Below are 18,822 nucleotides of genomic sequence, written 5' to 3' on the forward strand. Positions count from 1 at the left end.
ACATATGATTGCAATTGTTGACCTGTTTAAACAATAAAACATAGCTATAAGCCTTTGGAAGCCAAAAGGCTTTACATTAAGCTGGGATATGGCAATGGGTGGGAGGGGTGTAAGGAATGCTGTCATACATTTGGCTTGAAATTTTCTTGGTACATGCCAATATCTCTTCTATAAATCCAGTAGGCTTATATACTTAGTTTGCCTATTTTGCATGTAGCAGTTTGCTGTTTTTCTCTTATTCCTAATCCCCATCTTCTAACCAAGAAACCAGACGGTTTGAAGCCATTGTCCTTCCCTGTGATCTCAGTTGTCTTTTTATTTAAGATGCCTCTGCCAAGATCATTTAAAGGCAGGTGGGGTCAGATGGCTCTGGTACTCTGGCATTAAAGTACCAGAAGAAAAGTATAATCTCTCCTCAGCTGCTTGGAGCTCAGCTCTGCCTCCACCAACTCCACCTGCTTCCTTCACTCTCTTGTAAATCCTAGTGTACACGGCAGCCTTAGCTGTCTCTTGGTCCCTTGCAGCAAGCTGGTGGGACCCTGCTTTCTCTGGAAGGAAATTTCTTTCCCAGAAGCTCAATATGGATCACCTTACCCTGACATCATCCCCGTGCATCACCAAGTGGACTACTGCTGGAGGACCTTGCTCTGTTCATAGAGTGAAAACTGCATGTTCCTTTGTGCTTTCCCCAGCAGTACATGGTCCATTGGGAAAGGTGTTTTCTTCTTCTTGAAGAGTGTCAGCACAAACACCAATGTGCTGTGGAGTTCCAGGCAGAGAAGAACTGTGCCAGATGCACTCACATTCAATTCACTCACACTTCCAACGGTGTGAAAAAAGAAGCCCTGGTAACCTACTTGCTGGCAAGTTACTTGCCTCACTTGTCCTGCTGCAGTATGAACATAGCACACCCAGAAACAGGAAGGCTGTGGGACCTGCTCCTGAACAGCATTTCTTCTTTGAGTACTTGGGCCTGTGCTGAACATGTTTGATAATACTTCTCCATACCACTTGCACTTCAGCATCCTTCTGTTCGTCGTGATTTGGAGGCAGGTCAGGAGGAAGACAGGAGTTCCTCAAACGCTGCTAGTGCACAAAGACCAGTTATATTTTCTGTGTGCGGTTTTTTTTTGGTCCTTTTATCATGTCTCTGGCTTCTCTTCACACTCTAGAAATGGGCTGGTCTTCCTCAAGAGGGACTTTCCAACAGCATGACTGTCTTGGACAAGCAGAACTGAGGCGTCTTCACTTTGGATGGGAAGAACTGTCTTTTTATAAAAGGAGAATGTAAACAAGAGAGTATATAAGCAGAGAGGGACTACAAACTCCCCTTAGCAGTAACTACCCAGAAGGTAATCTGAGAGTCTCCAAAGCTGACCTCCATGTGTCTTGCATTGCCTCGTCTCCTTTCATGCCACTTTCATGTGACAGACCCCACGAAGAACGCCTGGAGGCTGCACTGTACCACATTTATTATTTTGTCAGAGCTGCCGTGTCTGCCAAATGGTGGCCAGACACTCAGACAGACTTTAGCAATTAGCAGAGTCCTGCAGCTGATGTCTGGGGCTTGCATATGTGTTCCCTGTGTGTTACCACAGCCGAGATGCTGGCTGGGCCCACATGGCCTGGGGTAGGTATCTGCCTCGGCTGCTGGGGAGAAGCAGCTGGGCTTTCTTGAAAGGTGTGGTTTCCCTTGGCTCCTCTTGTTTGGCTGTGAAAGGCTCCTGTTTGGGTGTTTCATCCTTTCATCCCTCTGTGGCCTGGGTGGAGCTGGAGCCTCCAGTGTGACTTGTCTGGGTCATGTCACAGGCCTTGGCATCCTCCTCGACCTCGGGGGAGAGTGACTCTGCACGCTCACCACGGGGGAGCCCACAGGACATCAGCGTGTGGGGCCACCTCCTGGCACAGCTCAGTCTCCAGGTAAGCCCTTGTATCCTCAGCGTCTCCAGCCTCTCCTAAGCCTCAGGGTCTCACTGCAGTCTCGGTGTGGCTCCAGAGGTGTTTGCCTTGTCCTTCCTCCTCTGTTTCCCAGGCACACTTCATGGCCTCGCCCTCCCTGCATGATCATTGTCCCTTTCCCCTTCTGCTCTGCCAGCAAATGCTCTATCCCCCACAAACTTGCTTTGCACCCACCAGAAACTTTGCCAGCTTTGCAATCTATACCAAACACCTTCCCTCATCTGCCCAAGTGTATTTAATCTGCTCCCTCAGTCCTTTGAAGAAAACTGTTTTTCTCATCGTACTCCTGTAGTAGCCTTATGACTCCCCTTGCTGTTGCTTTCTGGATGACTTTTGTTCTGAGGAGTTTTATAATGATTCAATGTTCTTTGTGCAGCAGCACTTAGAATCTACACCCAGACATGTGGATGCTGGAAGGCTATGCCCAAAGAAGAGGTCCTTCTCTCAAGAGCTTGCAGACCACAGGTGGTCCTGGGGAAAAGGCAGATTCCGAAAGCAGCTAGCTGGGATTATTGGCAGCAACAACCTGAAAAGGCATCGAGATGAGCATAGGCAGCTTCTGACTCAAGTGAGGGAGCCTGTACTGTGGTTACCACACTGGCAGGGGAGGGAAAGGGATATTCCCCACCGGTTTTGTACCCTCAGACACATTTTTTGGTATTGGAAATAGTGAAGGGTAAGATTCACATCTCTTCAGAGATGCCCCTTAGAGAAATTGGGCTGCAAGTTCCAGCCCCAAGCCTGGATACTGCTCAAAATGTGGGCTGGCAGAGAGGGAAATGCTCATTTGTTCAGCAGGAGGAGAGTGCTGGTAGCACGCCAGGCTGTATGGCTGGCTTCACTACCCCAAAAAGCATCAGCTGTTGAAAGATCACTGACAGTTTTCTGTAAGGTCACTGCATACTACAACATCATTGTGCAGCCATCCTGGAGACAGGCAGTGAAACTATTCAGACTGTCGATGAATTGGTGAAAAAGGGATATCCTCTAACAGGATCTTCAGGTTGCACCAAGATCAGTGCAACCACAGCCTGGCCAGCAAAGCCAGACAAGCCATTCTTGGGTTTTTTTTCATTTTCTTGGAAAAGATGTTATTTGAACATTTTGCAGCTTCCATTTATTTCCCCAGCTCTGTATTTTTCCCCTTGATTTTGTCTCTAATGGCAAAAAGACCCAACCAGACTGCAGCTTTGTTTGGCACCAAACTTTCCTCCTGAGATGTTCGCACAAGAAGTCTTTTATCACTTCAGCGGCTCTGAGCCAGAGCTGCTTGTGGTGGAAGTTGCCGGGACTGTAACCCCGGGCTGTCGTGGGACGAGAGTCAAGCTCAGGCTGTCAGCAAAGCGAGTTGCAGCAGTCGGAGCCCCTGCCAGGACACGTCAGTACTTCTGAGCGTGCTTCCCCCGGTGCTGCTGTCATTAAGGAAAAGGTATGAAATCCACATCTACATTGAATTAGTCCTTAAAAAAAAATTAAGTGTTGTTTGAAATATAAATCCTGTCCAGAATCATGGTCTAATTCCTTAGGAAATCACTATAAATTGAACCTCCCCTATTCCCCACTACCTAATAACAACATGTCATATCTCAGTTTTCTCACAGAGCTGATTCACCTTCTGTGCCACTTGTGCTGCGCTGGCTTCAGCACCATCACCTCTGCTTTATGCCCAGGTTTGTGCCAAGGAAGGAGGGCCCTGCTGAACTACCGGACTGCTGCTCTCTTCAGGCATCGGCAGGCCCCCAGAGCTGCCAGCCGCTCTTCCTTGTGGCTTCTGTGACACTGTGCACAAGAAATGCTGTCAAGTCACATTTCCCAGAGGGTAAGGAAGATTCCTGCTGGGTTTTTTTCCCAGCTATGTTTTGCTGAAGAAATAATTTTAAAGGGGAAAAAGAAAAACCACATTATTGTGTAAGCAAGATGGAAAACAGCTTTCTGCGGGTTCCCAGGTATTTATGTGCCATTCTCTCTGGAACGTTATTAGCAACAACATTGCCTGTGGCTGGCTGACTATTAAGTATGGATGGTTTTGCAATAGCTGTGTGCACACTACCTTCCTTCGCAAGCAATGCCTTTTCCTTAGCTGTCCTCATGGCTCAATTTATTTGTACACAAGGCAACTGTGAGGTTATCAAGGCTTTCTATCAGCTGTACAAACTCACAGCAGAATCAGCTCTGTCTGTGTGTCCCTTTCTGAGAATTACAGGTTTTGAGTAGCAGGCTCTTGGGCAGCCCTTAGGAGAGATCTCGTCTTTCTTACGTATCTCTCTGTAGCAATTGCTGCCTATGCTTATACTAGAAGCTATGAGTATTTATAGCCATATGTGTAAGAAAGAAAAAGTATATTTGCTTGTTTGTTTTCCAGCCTCCCCATAGAATGGTTCTGAAAGCAGAAGTAGCTTTCACTGTGGAAAAAAATTGACAAAAACATCCTCATTTTTCTCAGATTTTCTTAGATGTTTTTCAGAGTATCGCTAAGACTTGCCAGGCACCTCCCCTTTCCTCCTCTGCCTTACCCCAAATACTTCTCTTTTTGGCTAAAAAATCTCAAGTTTGGGATTTTTTTGACCAACAATGTCAGCCAAAACCCAGACTCTTTTCTGTAATTTTTCCACTTAATTTTTAAACTGTCTTCTGGCAAAACAGAAATATTGTTTTGATGGAAAATTCTCAACCAGCTCGGCTCATTAGCTTCTGCCAACAGTCATACAGGCAAAACAGTGCATCCTCCAAGAGAGGAGACTGTCTGAAGGTCCGAACATGAGGCAGGCGATGACTAATGCTTCTCTCCCTAGCTCCGTGCCCCAGCCAGCACTGTGCTCTTTTGCAGGCCTCAGCCCCTAATGAGAGCCATCTTTCTAGAGGTGTCTCCAGCTTAAACCTCTCTTGGCAAGCCAGCTTAGTAATTCAGGTACTTTGCCAGGTTAAAGGAAGATGTGGGTGGCACAGAAGGATCTTCTCTGACCAAAGGACCATGGGACTCCTCAGAGGAGCCCTGTTGTGCATCTCTTGTCTGCCTTGACAAATAGTTGGACCCCTCCAGGCAAGCACCAGTTGGCAGGGAAGGGTGGGGAGATGGGGATACTCCAGCTTACTTTCAAGGCAAGCTTTGGTGTGGTGCTGTTAACTGAAATGTTTAGATACACCAGCAGCTGAGCCATGCACAGTACACCATGTAACCCCAAGGGCCTGCAGGGACAAGATCCCAAAGTGGCTGATGGGCTGAAACGACACCAGTCACATCACTGCTGTATGTCTATTACCCATCTGTCCGTGAGGAGGGGGTTTTCACATTGAATCTGGAGCGTGAATTCAAGGGTAATCCAGCTCCTCTCATTTCCTGGGTTCCTGTTATGAACTGGGAGACAAAGAAGGAAGATGTTGTTGCAGAGCAGGCCAGAAGTCAAATTTCAGTGTTTGGCCTCTGCAGCCAAAGCAGTATCTGCCCATTGCCTACATGAGCAGCCTCCTCAGGGCAAGCCTCCTCAGGGCACAGCCATCCCTCGGGAGTCCCTAATATTTGCAAAGTGCTCTGAGGTCTTTCAGTGGAAGACCTTTTAGATGTGCAAAAGTTTATAGCCCTTCTCTGACCATTGCTGATTTTAGAGGGTTAAGTTAGGAACAGGAAATAGAGCGACTAAAGGAAAGCCATTAATATTAAATTCTGCCCTTTGCTAGATAGTCTTGTGTTATCTTTGCTCTTTCATGAAATATTTTCTAGTTTTCCTTGCAGGGCATTCTTTACAGGGGTAGCAACTGAGAAGCTCTAACTTGGCACATCTCCACCTGCTTTTCTCTAGCAGTGAACATTTGTGCTCTGGGATTTGAAGAATTTCCTTTGCCTCCACAACTGATATGCAAACAGTCAGCTGTACAGACATCAATCTATCCAGTAGACATGCTGCATGACCTAAGAAATAATACAGGTGGTCAGCACCATGCTGGTGACTCCAGAATTTCTGGAGCAGACAGACTCATTTTACTATGCCTAGAAGATGGGAGGTCCTGTATACACCCTCCAGTAACGTAATCTGCTGTGCTTGACTGATCACAAAACACCCACCAAGATTTCCCTAACAAAATTCTTGATTTTTGCCAAGGAAAGCAAAGATTTGCAGGAAATGAGAGCCGTGACCTTGCCACCTCACAAATAGCTTGGAGTTCTCAAGATGCTCATCTCAGCAGAGAGATGCTTGTGCCAGAGCATACATAGAGTCCTGTGTGGACAGCGCACAGCTCATCCAGCATCCCTTTCTTTACCACCTCTAATAGGCATCAACTCTGTTGTGATAAAAGCAGAAATGGACCAACTTAATCTTCTCCTGCCTGTTTGCTGTGTTGCTGTAAGTCACACTACATATAGGTACAGCTATGTGAGCAGGTATGGAATGAGGGATGTTAGGACTGGGAGAGGTGAGTGTTTCTAGCTGCATGACCCAGCTCATTCTCCCACCAGTGATTTCATCACAGCCAAAAGCTGTGTGCTTGAGCTGCCGTGCACCCTTTGGGCAGTTAAAGCCTAAGGGAAAAAAATCAGAGAGAAAGAAAGGGGGCTCCAGAGTGCCCCTTAGCTCTAAGCAAGTTGTTCTCTAGGGCAATCACCATTTCTGTTAAAAAGAAGTCTTTCATTTCCCATTGATACTTCTCAGGTTGCAAGGAAAGCCATTCTTCTGCTCCTGAAGGCCTTAGCTGCAGACACAGCCTTGGAAGGGAAGCTTGCTCTCATGGCTACGGCAAAGGAATGGGAAGCACGAGATCTGGCATGAAGTCCTGCTCCCATTGAAGCCAGTGGGATATTTGCCATTGGCTTCAGGGGAAGCCAAGATTTCAGTCTGCAGCCAGGTTTGCTGGTGTGTTGAGCTATGCTGAGAGCAAGACCCAGAAGGGTTCTTGGTTTCCTGATAAAGCTGTTGCTGCCTCTGCTGCAGATAGCTGGTTTCTCACCTCACATTGACCCCTGCTCGCTTTCATGTTTTCAAATCTTGTACTTCAGCCAGAAACTCTTCGAGGAAGAGACTGGTTGCATGGTTTATGCCTGTTGCATTGTTCCATGACTGGAGCTCCGAGACATCCCCACCCACAAAATTACCCCCTCCATTGTGGATTACGGACAGTGCAAGCAAATGGCATAAAACAATAGCATAGGGATGGGGTAAGTGGCTTAAACACAGGAAAACGTGGGATTTGCTCAAGGTAAAAATAACTGTGCCATTTCCTTCAGGCAGCAGCTTGAATCGGCTCTGGAATTAACTCTGAGTGGTTCAAGAGAGCCTAAGAAGATTGTAAAGGTGGTTCATCATTGGGCTTCTCTGCTTCACACCTTCACACCAACATGAATTGTTGGGAATCTTGATATTATAAGCACACCTTTTTCTCATCTCCTCTCTTTCAAGGTTAGGTGGAAGCCAAATTGTGTTAGAGGCGAGCCATGATACTCATAAGCCTGATAGTAAACCTTTCCGAATTGTTATTGTTTCCCCTGCTAGTAAGCCAACTCAGAGGTTGCCACGCTGCTGTGGTGACGTGTGTTAAGCAGTGCATTGTATAGTGCTCCCCGATGCATTGCACACCCTTGTGCCAGCTCTTGCAACCCACACAGCATCCACCTTTGTGCAGTTAGTGCCATCCTCCGAAAAGCAGGTGAAGAGAGTGATCTCAGAGTGGACTGAAATTATTGTGTTATACCAAGCAGTCCCACTTTGGTCCCGTTGTTTTTATTTGCATGGACACATGGAGGAACCTCTGTATGCCAAGGAAAAGAAACATTGCAAATAATTCTTGCTCTTTATATTTCTTCCTGATCAGGACATCTCTTTCTATTCATTGTATGAGTTAGGTCTCTACCGCCCCTTTCTGGAAACATCTGTAAATGCATCATATCGATTAAAAAAGGCATGAAGGTTTATCTTCTGGACCAAGAAGCTGCCCTGGCTTTCCTCACCTCTCCAGATGCCACATTTGACAGCATCTTCTCCTCCTGGCTAGCCATAGCTTGTGTTCTCTGGCCACCTGGGACTTGATGTCATTCCTTTGACATTTCCACAAAGAGTAACTGGTGGGAGCAGCTTTCTGGTAAGTTGAAACCATTGCAGTATATTTTTTCCCCACAAGCAAGGATTTTGTAAGTGTACATACTTAAAGCTGAGGTAATGTGATCATATAGCGATCCATAGCTAATAGTTTTACTATGCTTTTCTCCAGCAAGTTGAAGCAAAGCTACCCAGCAGTTCAGCACTGGTGCAGGAGCGCACCCCAGTGTTACCTCTTCAGGCATAACGATTTTTACAGGCAACAATATCTTTCTTCTAGTATTAAATGGGGAGAATGGGGAGGAAACCAAAGAAAAAAAACCCAGATGATGCACTGTTCTCTCCTGATTGCTTAGCCTGGCTCTGCAGCACAATTTCCCATCTATCTTTCACATCTTTCTGAGATTGCTCCCTGAGACTGTCTTATCAATAGTAGTTACTGCCTCTGAGCCAGCTTTTTTTCTGGTTCAGTGACTGACATAATGTTTGCATGAACTCTAAACTATCAACTTGTTGCTCTTCTGTTTTCCTTGCTAATATGATCCCTGCTAGCTCTCATGTTTCCTAGGGCAAGCACAATCAAACAAAATGAATAACGGAGAGAATTAGTCCTCATTCTTTCTTAACAACATGCCTGTAAATTTTTTTCTCCATTAGCAGATCAAATCCAGGTACTTTTGCACATGTTAATTTACTGTAGCTGCTATCCACAGGCTTTGGGTTACACGTAATGATGATGAGATGAGGGGTCAGTGATTTGCTTTTACCAAGACCGCAGCATTTGTGTGTTTTGAATTTTAAGGAAGGGGTTGGGGTTGGGGGTGTGTTACCTGATCCACTGTTGCCTGGTTCTGTGTGGTATTCATTCTGATGTTGGTAAAGTCCTACCTGGGAGCACAAAAGAAAGATGACACTTTGTACCTTTCATCTGCTCATTTGTCACTTCGATTCTCCTAATAGTTCCTCTTCCCCTTTCTTTTTTCCTTCTTGTAGTTGCTCTGAGTTTAGCACTCCAAGAGGCATCAAAGGGTCCTGGCACAGCTTCCCCAGGATCCCTGCAGATTTAAAGCCAAGCATCATGGGCAACATGCTCCCATGCACCCACATGCCACGCTGACTGTCTCCTCATGGGCACGACCCCGGAACCAACTCCTCATGGAGGGGGCCGTGGTGAAATTCCCTTCTGGCATCCAGGCCTTGGACCTACAAAGTCTTGCCTGCACGGCTGGTCTCTGCCTGGTGAGACGTGACCCTGGCCCCCACCCTGGCAGCTCCCCAGGCTGCCTGCCCACCACCTGTGTGGGCGTGCAAAGGGCGAGGGCTCCTGCAGCCACAAAGGGTCAGCTCTGTCCCCGAGCCCTTTGTCCCAGCCTGCTGGCTGCCGGAGCATTGTGCCTGGGCCGGAGGCTGGCTGCAGGACAGCACACAGCTCAGCTCTCTGCAGAGGGCTGCTCGCTTGCGCAGAGTGGGGTACACACAGGCACGTACTGCAGGACGGGGCCTTTCTGTCATATGTGGGATGTGAGCTGTGCTTGCAGCTGGCAACTGCTTTGACTTTGACCCATTCCCTGGAACTGTTTCTTTAAGAGAAAGATCAGCATTTGACCCTTGGCTTTTAGTAAGACACTCCTAGAACTAGCCTCAGAACAAGTGGAAACACTGCCCCTTCCCCCCCGCTTTGGACGAGAACGCTATGCCAGAACAAGGGCTATGGGTGGGTTTTTCTGCTTGTGAAGCTTTTGTTGTGTCTTTTTTTTCTCTTATCATCTGAGAAGGTCCCTGACACTACAGTAAAAGCCCGCACTGTCCATTGGGGCTACTCTCCTTGTGGTGAAAGTGGTCCAGAGACAAGGTGAAGGTTTCCCTAGAAACATATACTCATTCCATGGCTCCAGTTAGAGAAGATTTGTCTGTGTTTATTGCTAACAATGTTTCCTTGCATTCGGCTCAGCTGGGAGCCTGATTAGTGACTTCTCAGTGGCCTTGAAGCCCAAGACCCAGGTTTCTTTAATTTTGTCCAATCTGCTGGATACTTAGGGAAATGGCTGGAAATATTATGAAGCAGCTTCTGGCAGTGAAGAGTTGCAGCAAAGGATTGTATAGACTCCTGGTAATTTTAATTAGCCTGTCCACCTAAGGCCTGCCTGTGCAGGGAGCTGCAGCATTAACCAGCAGGGTCACAGCCCACATAGTAAAAGACATTGTTCTGCTCTTCTTCCTTTTCCTTGCAAGAAACTGATTTGACTAGTTGTGCTCTGTTTGGTACCTGGTGATCATGCTGCTAGTGTTTGTGTCACTTTGCTACTGTTCACAGTTTGCAGTTGCAGCTTTTCTAAGTCTTTATGGACAGCCAGACACGTTTTCTCATTGCTTAATGCATGCTGGCCCCAGCTTCCCAGAGAGCTGGGATCTAGGCTGCGCTGACATGCCAACGTGTTGTGCAGCCTTGGGTGAATCAGTTCACTTCCCTGTAACTCAGGGAACCACTGTGCAATAGCAGAGGGACCACTGTAGCATTGCTTGGCTGCGGCTTTATAAAGCACTTTGAGCTCCTGGGAAGAAGAAGGGTAAGTGCAAACCTCTCCTGTTACTGTGGTTAAAGGTTGGCTGAGATTATGGTTTGAAACGAATAGAAAACAACAGCCAACAGAGCAGCTCATATGTCCTTAATGGTGGTCAGTTTGGGGGCTGGGCATTTTCAGGGGCTACTTCACAGCCCAGTTACTGAAAGGGCAGAGCTGGCTTGGGGCTGGGACCCCTCTATTGGGCTATGTGCAAGACAGGAGGAGCTGTGTGAGGGCCATGCTTAGCCTTAGCTTTTGCTGTAACAATTACAATGATAAAGTCTCAGTTTTCCCGATTTTCCTCCCTGCAAGTTGGTTTAAAGGGAATGAAGGCAGATCCTGCTATAGCTTAGTACATTACTAGCCAACTCAAATGACTCCCCACTGTCTTTTCATCTACATAAGACTCTAAGTGCCCTAAGTCTTTGCATGTCCTGGCACTCAGCCCAATTGAAGCATGTGCTCCAACAGAAGTTTTAAATTTAAAGCTGTTCTTTTGGCTTCAGAAATTTGCAGATTGAAGCTGAGAGATGCGATTCAGCTGTTTACTTGCAGATCTGCAACAGCCCTGCTGTGCTATTGCACTCACCTCAGTCAGACAGTTGTGTTAACAGCACTTTCCAATTAAAGTAGTAGCCTCAGTTACAGAAAATGCTTTTCCTATCTGGGAATTTATCTGATTTATTTTTTTTAATTACTTATGGAGCACAGGGATGTTTTGTTTCCCATCCCTTATTATAATTAATCCATTATCACTTCTGGCGACAGGGCTGGCTTTTGCTGGCTTTTTATTTCTTGCCATTTCCAGCATCAGCATGGGCCAATACCACTCAGACACCACATTACTCACATGATGGGAAGCACTGATACAAGCAATCAGGCAAATATCAGGTGCACAAGTAACTCCTGAAGTTCTGCTCACTCAGAACAGGAAAAAAGAAACCCTGGAAATAGCCCTGCCAGAAAATCCCAGAGCCTGAACTGAAATGCTCCTACTCTGAGAACTTGGCTTTTATGACCTTCACCGGCAAGATCAAGGCTTTTCCTCATTACCTGAACATTCAGTCTCTGAGAGAATAAATGGTATAGCATGAACCCAGCATCTTTCTTCATGGTGCAGTCAGGCAAGAGCATCTTTTTTTCCTTTCGCCTCACTGAAAGAAACGTGCTGGGCTCCATCCTGCCTGCAGTGCAACTATCTCAGCAAGGGTTGTCCAGTGGGATGCAGTGGCATCTGAACTGAGGCCTGGGATTCTGACTCCAGCCATATTTGCCATGCAGCAATGTGGTAACTGTCCACCGGTTTAATGCGCTTTGTAACGTGAGTGCAGAACTGCTTAGGCTGGGACTGCAGGAGCTGGAGAAGGACCAGATACAATGACAAACCCACAGGTTGCAGCGCTGACATCCTGTCCCATAAGGCCACAAAGCCCCTCTGTCCCACGACATGCTTTTCCCATAGCTTCAGCAGCTGTAGCTGTCACTCTGGGCTTGTGCCCAGCACAGTGACCCTCAAATCTTGGAGCACCTCAGTTCTGCAAGGCCCTTGCAAGGCTGCTGCAACCACAGACTCCCAGACTGACGAGAAAGCAGAGGCGGCTGCTGCCCCCATGTGTTACTGCTCATTATTGTTGCCATGCTCCAGTAAAGACGTGGGAATCCTATTGGCAAGCATGAAGGGGAGCCGGGCTAAGCACAGCACGGCCTCTCAGCCACCGAGGTGAAAGATTTTGCTTTGGAAGACTCTTCCATTCCTCCTACAAGCTCAGGGCCTTCCCATGGGCACCTTATATTCGAAAAAATTGCAAAGTCAGATTGGACATGTTTGGAAGTAAGACGAGCTGGAGACAGCATGGAGGCATGCGATAGGCAGCCAAGCACAGAGGTGGCATCATCCTGTTCTGAAAGGATGCACACGCTACATTCGGAGACTGCCATGCAATGCCGAACCATATTAGATACCAGCACAGCGTGTTCAGGCTTGTTGGCTCAGACCACAAGGAGCACAGAGCGAGAGACAGCTCTTGGCAGGCTGAGCTCACATGATAAGGTCATTGGAAAGACAAGTGATGCTTTCAGCAGCCTGCCTTTCCCCAGTATCAGCACCAGCTTGAGCAAGGACTCACTTTGTGTAATACACTGTGCTCCGCATAGTGCCAAGGACAAAAGCTTCCTCACAAATACATTGAAGCTGTGCTTTTCCAACCTGTCTCAGCCTCCAGCTCCCATCCTTCTTGGCCTCGTTAGGTTCCAGTTTTGAACCTCTTGGAAGAGTTGCATTCCCTTTGGATCAGTGGCATCTCTCAAGCAGAAGGGAGAACAGGCTGTAGTTACTGGCTATCTATCTGCTTCTTCCCAACAGTTATAATTTACTTTTTGCACATTCATTAGTGATCTCATGGTTTTGTCCTTGTCTGTTGAGCAGTACTTTGTTGGGGCTGCACACGCTAATTATTCTAGACAGCATCAGTCCCACACGCTGCCTGAAGCCTGGGGTGATAGTTTGGTAGCAGCAGCCAAACTTTCACTGGCCCAAATCAAGCCAGTTTGTGGCTCAAGGGGGTCACGCAGCCCAATGGTTCTGGCCACCACTAACACAGCTTCTTGGAAAGGTAGGGTTGGCTGTTTGCCGTCCTTTCACCAAGAGCCTTTTTGGCCCTGGCACCATTAACAGATGGGCCAAGGAGCAATGCCTCAGCTAAACATTGTCTACAGACTACCCTGGACACTGCCTAGAGCTCCCTGAGAACATCTGAAGGGAACAACATGCGCTGGCAGGGCTTATGTGCTCCAGCAATTGGGAATTGCAAACACATGCTTCAGCTATGCAAGAAATCTTTGACTTGTTCTGAATGTGATTCTGCCTGGGTTTCTTCCCAGGAACATTCCTGCTCTTCACAATTTACCAGTTGCGGGAAGGGAAAAGGGAGGGGGAGGGATTTTAAGAGTAAGGGAGGGGAAAGGGAACAAATCTTACAGTGCTTTCCCTAGCCAAATTCCTCCAGAAGGACAGGGTGTGGCGTATGGACTCCAGAATCTGGCACAATCCCAAGAAAATATGAACTGCAAAATTAAAACCACTTTTAATTAGTCATTTTTTTAAATATAAAAAATAATCCCGTGTTTTTCTGAAGTAATTCAGTGTCTGCTATCACACAAACCAGGCAGCCCCTGCCAAATGGTGCTGTGTGATAGAAGGCAAACACAGAACTAGGTCTCTGAGCAAAGACGCGTTATCTCCTCCAGGAGACGGCAGTGCTATTTAGATCTGCATTCTGGTTCCCAAGATAAAAGTCTCATTCCTAAGAGTCAAAGCATACATGAGAGAGTTGCAAATATGGTCCTCGTAGGTGGGAGTAATTTGATGTCTGAGCTGGAGCTGAATGATGAAGCTGGGTCTTTATTATAACACCTGCTACGTTCCAAACAGGAGAAAAAGCTTGTGAGGGTGGAGGCGAGAGCTGTGCTGCTGCCCTGGAAGAAGTCAGAGCTACAGGGTGCCCAGCACCTCACACCCTGACTCAGAGGGGTGACAAATCCCTCATCTCATTGCCAGCAACAGCAGGGTCCTACCTGGGGAGGGCCACAGGCCACTGTCCGCATGCTGCTGGGCTGGGTGTCACACTGCTACTGGGTGTACCCTTGCATAAGGAAGGTGTAGGCTGTATCCAGGCTGGGTCACCCCTGAGCCAGGGATGTCCCTGCAGTTAAGGTGTGAAGCTGGCTGGCAGCCAGGTCTCGGGGCTGCTCCTGCACAGCAGCACAGGCGCAGGCTTTGTGCTTCTTTCCAGATGCAGCCACCTAAACCATCAGCTTGTTCCTGAGAGTGAATTTCAGCCCAAGATGCTTCCAGGGCGGTCAACGACAGGAGTAGCGCTCCTATGTGGAGTTGCCCATGGCTAAGCTGGGAACCTGCTGAGCTAGACAAGCGCTTCCAACAGGAGAAACCATTAACAGAGGCAAGATGTAACCCAATGCTACCAAACATGCACTCAGAGTAACCTCCATAGCTCAATTAACTATATTATGTATATACCTATAATTAATTTAATTTAACTGAGGTTTTCTTCCCTGTGTTGTATGCCTACTGTATCAACCTCTCAAACTTATTGTTGTGTATATAATTAAATCAAATGTATGTACAGTACCCACATATACTTAGTCACTGCAGACACCAGGGAGAGTATTATTTTGTTGTATTTGGCTCATACTTCTGGCTTAACAGAGGGGGTAACTTCACTGAAATCAGTTATGCTACATTAGTCCAAAACCAGAGTAAAGCCCAGCATTTATAAATTATTTGCAATAGAAGCATGATAATTTCTGTAGTGCCACGTCCTGAAGATGGATGTGATTTGCTACAGCTGCCTTCCCAGTCTCCCACTAGTAAACAATGAAATAAAAATAGGAATACCCTCTTTTTTTTTGGGGGGGGGGGCAGGGGGTTGTTTTGTTTTTATAATTCAGCGATATCAGAAATTACAAAAGATTCTTTTGCCTCACAATGCTGTATAGGAGCCTTCCCCTGTATATGCTAAACAGGAATAATTGGTCGATGTTAAGATGCAAACGCTCAAGAGGTATGTCTTTAACTTGTGCTGTACTTAGTGTCAGGATGGTACTTCACTACTTGTGAGGGTCCCCGCCTTCATCTTTTATTGACTGTACATTCTACATTTTTATTGTTAATAGCCCATACGGTGAAAGAAACAGGTGAATGATTTCACTCTGACTTGCTTTTATTAATTCCAAATTATGGATCAAGTCACAATGATGGCCCTGGTGATTTATAAATTGCAATTTTTACTTCTGCTAGTTGGAAACCATCAGATGCCAGCCTGAGCAGCTGTGTAGCCTGAGCATCAGTTAGCACCGGTGAGCAACATGTGCATGGATGTGTGAAACGGCCCATCTCTGGGCAGGCGAGTTAATTGAATACCAGCGCAAGAGATACTGGAGCTGCTTTCTGCGAGTTGCACGTTAAGTTATTAGTTTCCCAGTGGTGGAAAACAGACTATCACTGAGAGATCTGAAATCCAAAGAATAGATTTTATTGCAGAGCTTAGAAGGCTGCTTAAAGAGAAGCAAAGACAGACACAAGGGATATGTGTCTGACAGTTCTGATGCTTCTGAAGTGAGCCTGAAAAAAGAGGAAGAAAACCAAAGTGATGAAGAGAACAGCAATTCAGGATCCAAGCAAGAGCTTACAGCAGTCACAGGGACAGAAGAGGAGAGCCCTCTTCTGGGTTATGCTCTCTTTGGAAAGCCCCAGCCAAGGCCTTCATTCAAGTTTTGATTCTCTATCGCAAACTGATTGCCTCTGACACCCCCCGGGAAGGAGCTTGCATTGATGTGAATGCGGGCTGTTGCCCAGCATCACGGATGCATTGCTACTTTGGATTAAGTGAAAGACTTTCTCGGTTCTGTTGCCCTCTGCATTGACGTGTCAGGGGTAGGAGGATTTCCTCCTGAAATTCAGGGGATGTATGACCCTTATGTTGGTTGTATGTGTATGACGACTGAACCATTCAGCTCTCAGACAGATGTCACTTGTTTGTGGCTTTGCAGCTCTCACAATCTATCTGCTAACAACAAAAATATTCCAATTATTTGGAATGGTGACATCATCCACACAGTTGGCCCAGAGCCAACATCAGCACTCCTACAAAAGAGACAGTTATTTCTTGTTAAGCATTAACATATTCTTCATACTGACCACAGTTTGCATCAGCTGAGCTGCAGCATGGCGAGGCCACTGGGAAGCAGTAACATTTGCAGTAACAAAGCTGCTCAGCAGGCGCATCCCTCAGTTCACTAGGCGGAGTCTGAAATGATGTATCTGCTCACCCTGAAAAAGCCTGGAAAAAGCAGATAGGTATCTAAAACATTCTGAAAAGCCTCCAGTCGTGGTGCGTTTTTCGGTGTAATAAAACCTTGTTGCATTAATTACCTAATAGTGAAATTATCCCACTCTGCTAGAGGCAGATTTCTTGCTGAAGTGAGAACAAGTATAGTATTTCAAGGTAAAATACGATAGTTGAATGTCTCAGAGGGTAGAAGGGGCAGGGCTGCGCTCAAAACGGACACTAATTCTCTGCCATTTCCCTATTCAGGCCTGGTAAAACCCATCATATCTGTCATTTGAATTTTAGGCCACAATGAAAGGAATCTTGTAAAGCCCTCTAGCTCAAGAACGCTGCGCATTTAAAGCAGTAATTCACACAGGGGCCATGATCCTTTTGCAGCATCAGTTTATTGCAGACAGACTGCTGGGAGGGAAAGCAGTGTCATTACCTGGGACCACAGCAGCAGCAGGTACCTGGGGTCCTGCTCATGCCGGCAAACAGTGCTGCCACACTGCTGAGGTGGTTTATGTCTGTGGGATGCCTTAAGTCAAGAAACCACCAGAGAACGGACTGGGACCAAGTCCTGCTTAAAATGAATTTGTCAAGATCCATCCAAATCCTATGTAGATACCACTAGAGCTGTTTGTCAGGTTCCTTGAAGTAAGCAAGATGAAGGACCTTTCCATGAACTAGTGCGGAGTTGGTCCCTGCAGAATCTTCCATAGAGGGTTAGAAAAGAAATCCTGAACTGTTTTGATTTCCCATAAAAGACAGGAAGCAAACTGGCAATGTAGGTGCCTACGAAGGCAAACAAAGAACTGAAATAGGCCTTTCTTCTGTCCTTTCCACTTGATGATGAAGGCCTGAAAGACTCTAAATTGGTGTGGTTTGTTCTAAGGCTTTAATTCTTTCTCCATTAGGACTGCTGGAAGACTTTCTGGGCAGACAGAAAAGGGGTCAGTATGTATCAGAGACAGTAGGAAACCTGCAGATTGGTCTGTGTGGGATGTTTAGATCTCGGTGATAGATAACCTGTTATGTTGTGCTCCGTAGTCTGGACACTGCACACATTTCTTCCAGGACAGGACCACAAGCAAATGTCCAGCTCAGCCTGTACCAATGCACGAATGAGCTTGAATTATTTGCAGTCAATTGACACCAGTTGAATACTTCTGTGTTTCCATGTTTATGACTTGTGTAGACAAATCCAAAAAGGGAAGTGATTTTGAGTCTGATTCTTAAAAGCTTTTTTGCTTGATTTTCTTAACAGCTGTTTCATCCCAACAGTTGGGAGAAACCCACTTTTTCATAGGGAATCTGTAAGGATCTTTCAGTTGGAGGATGAAGCAATTTCCCATCTACATTTCCTGCTGTTTTTCCACGAGATCAGTGAATAGTTCTTCCTGATATTTTAAAAGTTAGGAAAACAAGAAGCAGTAAATGGCAAGTTAAGGACAAGTAAGCCAACCTGGAGTTAGCTTTGTCAGCAAAGTCTGGTTTTTTCCCCCATGTTTCCAGATGAATGTAGCAGTTGGCTGCATTTTGGCACATCTCATCTAGTCCCCACACTTGCAGAGCCCTCTCCAGCACACAGAATCCATCATCCATTGGGTCAGAAAAGGATGTAAGCTGGCTGAGCTTCAAAATCATCTGCTCATGAGACAAGCTGGCCCAGGGATGGAGGGAAGGAAATTCCAATACCTGCTGGGAGATGGGGTGCTGGCTCGCTGCTCGGAGGAGCCGGGCTCAGCTGCAGTCCTGCCTGGCCACTCTCCCACCACCCTTCCAGCCCGGCCGAAACCACTCAGCCCCACAAAGATGTGTGGGCAAGTGAGCCGTGAGGAAGTAATGGCTGTTGCTGAAAAAATATAATGTCGATGCTTGGGGAGCCTTCCTTCCTCTTGACATGTGACGTGTCAACTGATGTTGCATCTAACCTAGCAGTGGCAAGAGCTGGAGGGAAATACTGTCTCCTCTTGCCTTCCCTGTCGGCAGCACCTGTGCTGCGCAAGGGAAGGCAAAGGCGTAGCTGGAAACGGCACTTGGCTTTAATTTAACTGAAAAGTAGGTTTGTCCATCTCCTTCAGAGCCAAGAGCCCTTCATGCCTCCGACCGAACCCAGGGCCGTCCCTCGCACGAGACCGTCACGCCAGCCCTTGGGCAGCGGTGTCTGGCTAACGCCTGCAGCCGGCGATGGGCGATCTCTCCCCTCCGCCCCCAGCCCGTGCAGCTTCGCATGCGGAACTCGTTAGACATCGCCCCGTGCTTGATCTTTAAACATAAGCCATGAGTCAGCATGGGCCATGGAAAACATACCAGTGGGGAGTGCCCTTCATGGGGAGCGGCCAGCGCGGGGCCTGCGCTGCCCAGGGGTGCAGGCCGGGGCCCACAGCGACCCCGCAGCCCCCCGGCAGCGCTCGCTCCTCC

The 18,822-nt window shown here is 47.1% G+C and overlaps 1 long non-coding RNA gene across 2 annotated transcripts; it reads left to right on the forward strand.

Moving 5' to 3' along the window:
• The first annotated feature begins 1,298 nt into the window (after positions 1-1,298).
• LOC129736568 (uncharacterized) lies at positions 1,299-13,457 on the forward strand. Of its 2 annotated transcripts, XR_008733349.1 has the most exons (6): positions 1,299-1,630; positions 1,810-1,920; positions 2,336-2,527; positions 3,131-3,388; positions 3,630-8,028; positions 8,979-13,457. It is a non-coding gene; the product is annotated as an uncharacterized LOC129736568 (long non-coding RNA). The 2 variants fall into 2 exon arrangements; XR_008733348.1 differs by having other exon boundaries at positions 2,336-3,388.
• Positions 13,458-18,822: the final 5,365 nt, after the last annotated feature.

This window comes from Falco cherrug, chromosome 7 (assembly GCF_023634085.1).
Source record: "Falco cherrug isolate bFalChe1 chromosome 7, bFalChe1.pri, whole genome shotgun sequence".
NCBI classification, from domain to species: domain Eukaryota; kingdom Metazoa; phylum Chordata; class Aves; order Falconiformes; family Falconidae; genus Falco; species Falco cherrug.